The sequence below is a fragment of the Rhagoletis pomonella genome, unplaced genomic scaffold (assembly GCF_013731165.1).
Source record: "Rhagoletis pomonella isolate Grant_MI unplaced genomic scaffold, Rhpom_1.0 Rhpom_scaffold_09840, whole genome shotgun sequence".
In the NCBI taxonomy this organism is placed as follows: Eukaryota; Metazoa; Arthropoda; class Insecta; order Diptera; family Tephritidae; genus Rhagoletis; species Rhagoletis pomonella.
In genome coordinates this window covers 1-5,988 of record NW_023468368.1, presented here as the reverse complement: position 1 = coordinate 5,988, position 5,988 = coordinate 1, and the positions used below count along the sequence as shown (strand labels likewise).

General features: G+C 35.0%; 1 long non-coding RNA gene across 1 annotated transcript; it reads right to left on the bottom strand.

The window, feature by feature from the left end:
* Window positions 1–2,689: 2,689 nt before the first annotated feature.
* On the bottom strand, window positions 2,690–3,182 carry LOC118756325. Its single transcript, XR_004995116.1, has 2 exons — window positions 3,078–3,182; window positions 2,690–2,726 (listed from the first exon to the last, which is right to left on the bottom strand). It is a non-coding gene; the product is annotated as an uncharacterized LOC118756325 (long non-coding RNA).
* Window positions 3,183–5,988: the final 2,806 nt, after the last annotated feature.

Below are 5,988 nucleotides of genomic sequence, written 5' to 3'. Positions count from 1 at the left end.
GCGTTTTTTTTAAAAAAAAAGTTATCAAGCTCTTAAAAAATCACCCGCTATATAGTATATGTACGCATTTACAAGACTCGATTATCTATATGCTTTGGACAGTTTTGTACATTTATTGGTGATAACCTATTTAAAGTAGATTCTGCTTAACAAAGCCACTATTTTCTTTTCAATTGTAAGAAAGCTGTCAAAATATTTTCTGACAAAAAAAAATTATTTTTAAGCAAACAAGTTTTTCACAGATGATTGACCGTCTGGTGCCCAGATCTCAATTCGATTGGACTATAAAATATCTCGAAGCGTGCACTACTCGACATCCAAGTGTTTGAGTCTTTGAAGCGCGCCCATGTCCGAGCAGTGCGCACTGCAAACGATCTGTGGCTACACTGAATTCGCCGTTGCTGGAAGGCAAATGTAGGCCATTTCCAAAAGGGGGTTCTACAATTTTTATCCATTGGCGTGAACAATAAATTTAATAAAATCTGAAAAAATTTTTCACTCGTTTTAGTTTTATTTGCCAAATACATGTTCGTGAAAAAAATCACTGCTACTAAATTTTCCTGCTCCACTAAGATAAACAGATGTTGGACTTAAATGAAAAATATAAAAATTCGACGACTAAATACACTAAACAGCTGATCGCATTTTCCCAACTACCATATAAGTAATAAAGCTAGCCGCCAAAATATTTTGGAAACTAGTAAACCAAAAAACGACAAGTTTATAAAAACAAAATTACGGCATTAGAGCATCGACTACAAAATTACAAAGTCTCAAGCTCGTTGGGAAGGCCCTTGATAAAGTTTTGCCTGAATTCTATTAATATATACGTGACTAAAAATCGTGCTCTGTGGGTTTGAGGAGGTTTTTGTTTTAATTCTTTAATTTTTCTGGCTAAGTCTAGGTCGTAAAGTTTTACCATTTTTAAAAGCTGTTCCCAACTTGAACTTCTTAAAGCTTGAAAGTAAATCCCCGCTTTGGTTTGCTAAACAATATGTAATTAAAAAGATACATCTATGCAGCTAGTAGATACAAATTAAATTTTAATTTTAGGGGTATTCACTAATCATATTAGATAATCTGTACGTTAAAAAAATTATTGTTTCGGGAAACTTTTCCACTTAGATATCTAATTTTAATTCAATATAATGATTGCTTTACTTAATTTATTGAGACTTTTGCATGCCTTATTAGTTAAATACAGGGGGGGGGCCAAATAAGACCTTCCAATATTAAACACGTATAACTTCTTTATTTTTTAATATTGCTATTTTTTTTTTTGTTTTTTTTTTTTTTGTATAGCATCCTTATTTGTGGTTCTAAAATGATGGAGCGACTGCGTACACTGCTAGGCAAACTATGGCCCTGCTGCGGTAGGTAGGTAGGTCTTATTTGGCGCACCCTGTATTAGTAATAGTTTTTAAGTGATATGCTCTAATGAGTTGTTTTCCAAAATAACTACTGACTTATCTTTCGACTCCTTTCGAGCTTGCGGTTCTAGTGGGCGTTTACAATATCTGCTGTCTCACTACTCACATTTGTAGCCATCTATTGACAAATTTAAAATTGTTTATATCTTTAATAGAGACAATCAGAGCGACTATATTTTCATTTTTAACTTGATACTGAAACAGTTAAAATTTTGTACAGTGAATTTTTGTAATGGAAAATTGCGACTCAACATTTTTAACGCTATTCGACCACAGGAGGCATGTACATATGTACGTACACATACATACATACATACATATGTACCAGCATGGGTGCAACGCAGTTATTGGCAGACAATATTGATGACAACTACATCACAAACTGGTGGACACAAGGTGAGGTGGGAATCCGTGACGGCGGAGGCGATAGTAAGCTGGCTATACTCATATACGAGTATGTATGTATTTAGCTATACTCGAAATTGTACGAAGTTCAGACTCACCTATTTATAAAGAGCGTGTCTGTCACAAGAGCGTTAAGGAAATTATATTTCTGGATATCAGTCTGTCGAGAGACGGCGATCAGTTTTTGTGGAAAAAAACAGTAACAAACGATCAGACAAAGCAAACGAATGGCAAGCAATGGTTCCGACGACTAAGCAGAAAAGCAATGAAAAATCGGAAGAATCAATAAAAACAAACATAGAGAGATACGCGGTTAGTATATGTAGCGGTAGAAAGGAAGGTAGTAAATAGTAGTTGGCAGTAACCACCATGATGATGTGTTTGCTGGTAGTGATTTGCCATACGAAGGCATATATGGGTGGAAAAAAAGTGGTAAGAAAATCATGACACTTTATGGATTGGTATGAGGCTAGAAAGAGTTAACTCTATAGCACACTACCTTTTTTTTGGAGCTGATGACATTTGACGCCGCTCTTTCAACAACCTTCCAAACAACCAGCCAGCCAGCCAACTCGCTAAACGATTCAGACGACGACTACGATTTTATGAGTTAGTATTTTGTTATTATTTTTGTTTTTTTTTCTTTTACTTTTTAGACTGAAAAATGCACGTAGGTAGGTACTCGTTCGTCGAGTTTTAACTCAATTATATCACCAAAATACAGTATATGTAGGTATACTTATGTTCAATTAATTCTTGATATTTCTAAGAATCGTAACTCACCTTGAAATATTTTTGCTGTTGCTGCGCTTGCGTTTAGTATTTTTATCCTCTTTTATTTATTTGAATTTGTAATCCACAAATATAGGAGTGCTGTAAATTATATTTTCTCTGAAAGATGAAATACAGTAATGGTTCAGAAAACCTGTTGTCGTTAGCAAATACAAAAAAAAAATGTATGCAGAAGGGAAAATCACCACATAAAGGAAGAAGGAAAATAAACGTCACTAAATTGTAACTTTCTCGGTGAGAAGCGTTTTTTAAATCACCCTTTGTTTATTAACTTGTCTTTAAACTCACTATTTCCGTCACTAAAAAATTAGAAAATACACAAAACTCCAAATGAGTCCCAATTTGGTTAAACAAAATCTTCACTTTATCTGTGTTTAAGTAGTTCGTTTTTTGAGCTGAGCAGAGTATATTTGTAGATATCTATTTATTTCTTCTGGTATAAGTATTTACCGCTTAGTCTTTCGCAAACCGCTGTACGTTTTCAAACACGTTTTTAACACCTGTTGGTGTTCGAGACAACTGAACGCTCTGGAAATTATCACTCAGCTAATAACCAACGACGACGACTACGACGACGACTACGACTCCAGTCCCGGTGGCCGTGTGTGACCAAGTGTGGTGAGTTGTCGCACACATGTATGTGTGTGTGTACATCTGTGCATACTCGTTTTCTCGCTGGAAGCGCACACAGATCAAACACTAATACAATGGCAATTTGGACACACAGATACAAATTCCAATTTGGGAGAGTGCACTGCAGATGCGCTTGGCAGTGCAGCTGGAGAAAAACGCCCACCAATTCTATTGAATATAGGGTGCGCGCTTGGCTTTGTGTGTGCGAAATAGAGGCATTTGGGAGTTTTTAATACAGTGGCTGCATAACTTTTACTGCTTTTCGATTGCTGACAATTTTAGTGCCAGTAGAAATTTAAATCACAAACTGTGTTCATATTTAACAGCTGACTGAAATTTGATTAGTTAATCTTAGTTTAAACCAGTTAGCTCGAGCGTTAAACCAAGTTTAAACCACAATTGGATTTAACCGTGCAATCACTGAAAAACTGGCCCTTAGAGGAACTACTTTTATAATGATTATGTGAATAATGAGCTGAAATCTTGGCGATGAGATTTCTAATAAATCAACTACTCTTCATTTTATTTAAATATTTACCTACACATGCATGTACTTTGTACGACATGATAAATACAAAATCCCTTGCTGTTTGCCTAAAATTATCATATTTAAGAAGTAATTTTCTATCGAGAAATTGAAATCACATACTAAATCTTTTCCCCAAAAATTGTAGATATACTACAAACCTAGGCATAAAATATTTATTCTGAGAAACTACAATATTGTTGAAACTAATGCTTCACTAGTTGTATGAGTGTGTGTGTTTTAGCTTGATTGATCTTGCTCGTATAAGCATATTGAGTGCATATCAAACGCCTAAAAGTATGTGTATGCTGAAAGCACAAAGATCTTCGAGTATTGTTTTGAATGCCAGTAGGAAATATTAAACTTCTACACATGCATGTAGTACCTATGTATGCTCATACATAAAGGACCCATATATTATAGGTACATAGTACATACAGTGTCGGTAATTGCAATAGCACCTCCATTTTAAAGTGATATTGTTTGTCATTTGTGTTTACTTATTTATTTTTAAGAATTTGTAATCAAAATACAGTTCTTTTTCTAACAAAAAATCCATATAACCTAAGTTTTAAACTTTGTAGAAAATTAAAAAAAAATTAGCAAATTCGCATCAAAATTTCCTAATTTTTTCTCAGAAGTGTTAGGATTTTTTGAGTATACAGTTTTATAGCCCAGTCAATTTTGTGCAATAGTGTGCCAGTTCCAAGTGGCTAAAAATTACCGTTGATTTTTTAGATTTTTTTTTTAATTTGCTTCCATATAATAAACACAATTTATTTTTAAACAAATCAAAAAAAATCGACGGTAATTTTTAGCTTACGCACGGTGTGTACATACAAAATTTTTTATTTAAAATTTACTAAAGAAATTCAAAGAAATGATTTCGATTTTTTATGCAAAAGTTTAAGATCCTTTACAGAATTCCAAATTGAAACATCGCGTTGTAGAAGAAACTTTTCTGGTGGTGTGACCAACCATGTCTTCAACCTCACTCACTCACTGGAAAAGTGTTGGACTGTCTTTTTTGAGTTCGAAATTTCGAAACCGCGGTGTAACCTGCCGAAAGGTTTATCAATCCTTTTGCCTGCACACCTACGGTCCTGTGAAGACAGCCGTGAGTTTGCAGGTATTTTCCTTGTTCGTTTCTTTCATTGCCCTGGAGAGTTGTGGGCACTCTAGAGCTGCCTAGTAATCCTGTGCGATCATGTAAACTCCATCACTGTTTAGCTTTGGAATGGTCATTTTCGTTAATTGTGCTTTTGATTTCCCTAAGCGAGGTGCCAATTTACTAATCTAGTTCATCCGACGCTCCTACATTTCTCTACAAGTTGCGATCTAACCAAGGAAGAGCAAGGGCGCCTAAACTGCCGCCTAACTATCTGAGAAGATGTTCACCTGAGCCACCAGGTCTGCCAGGTCTTCCTTAAAGTTGTGTAAAAAAATAGCGAACTTGGCTCAGGGGGTAGACCACTTTTCGGTGGTGGTCAGGTGTTGTCTGGCTACCTCACTTAGAAGAGTTTGGCATCACAACTGTATCTTCCGCTTTCTTAGCTAGCCCGCTGCTTCCTGTCATAGCCGAGAGAGAGTATTATAATGCGATCCACAAAAAATGTTTGAGGATTCCAGAACGCGGAAAGTGTTAAGAGACAAATGACTGGCTAATCATGAATCTTAGATATAGGTTTTTTTTTAATGTGCATTTGTTTAAGAAATAAGTTTAAAATTTTGGTATTGTGTGTGGAAAGAAGTGCATGCTATTGAAGAACTAAGTTTTTTTTTGTTAATTTTTCACTCATTTCTAATCAACTCATCGATATGAGGTAGAATCCATTAGGCGAATTGGATTTTCATTAATAGGTGGGTTTTTTCTACGGGAAAACTACGTCCAAATTCTATTTAAAAATAAATTTTAAATATGACATTTTTGCCATTTTTTGACACTTCAACAATTTTTTTCTAAAAAACAGGACTTCAAGAGAAATTTTGTAAATGCACCTAAAATCAGCATCAAAAAGTGTATAAAGTGAGGTCGGTTTTGTTGAACCGTGTTACTTTTGTTGTGATAAAAAAAAAAAATCGATGAACCTATCGGCTGATAAATAATCTAATCGGAAAACACCACACCCCTAATTGTGCTTGAAAGGCGTTACTCCGATAATCACTTAACTTTTCCTCCCAAGTCACTCCGAAACACTTGAC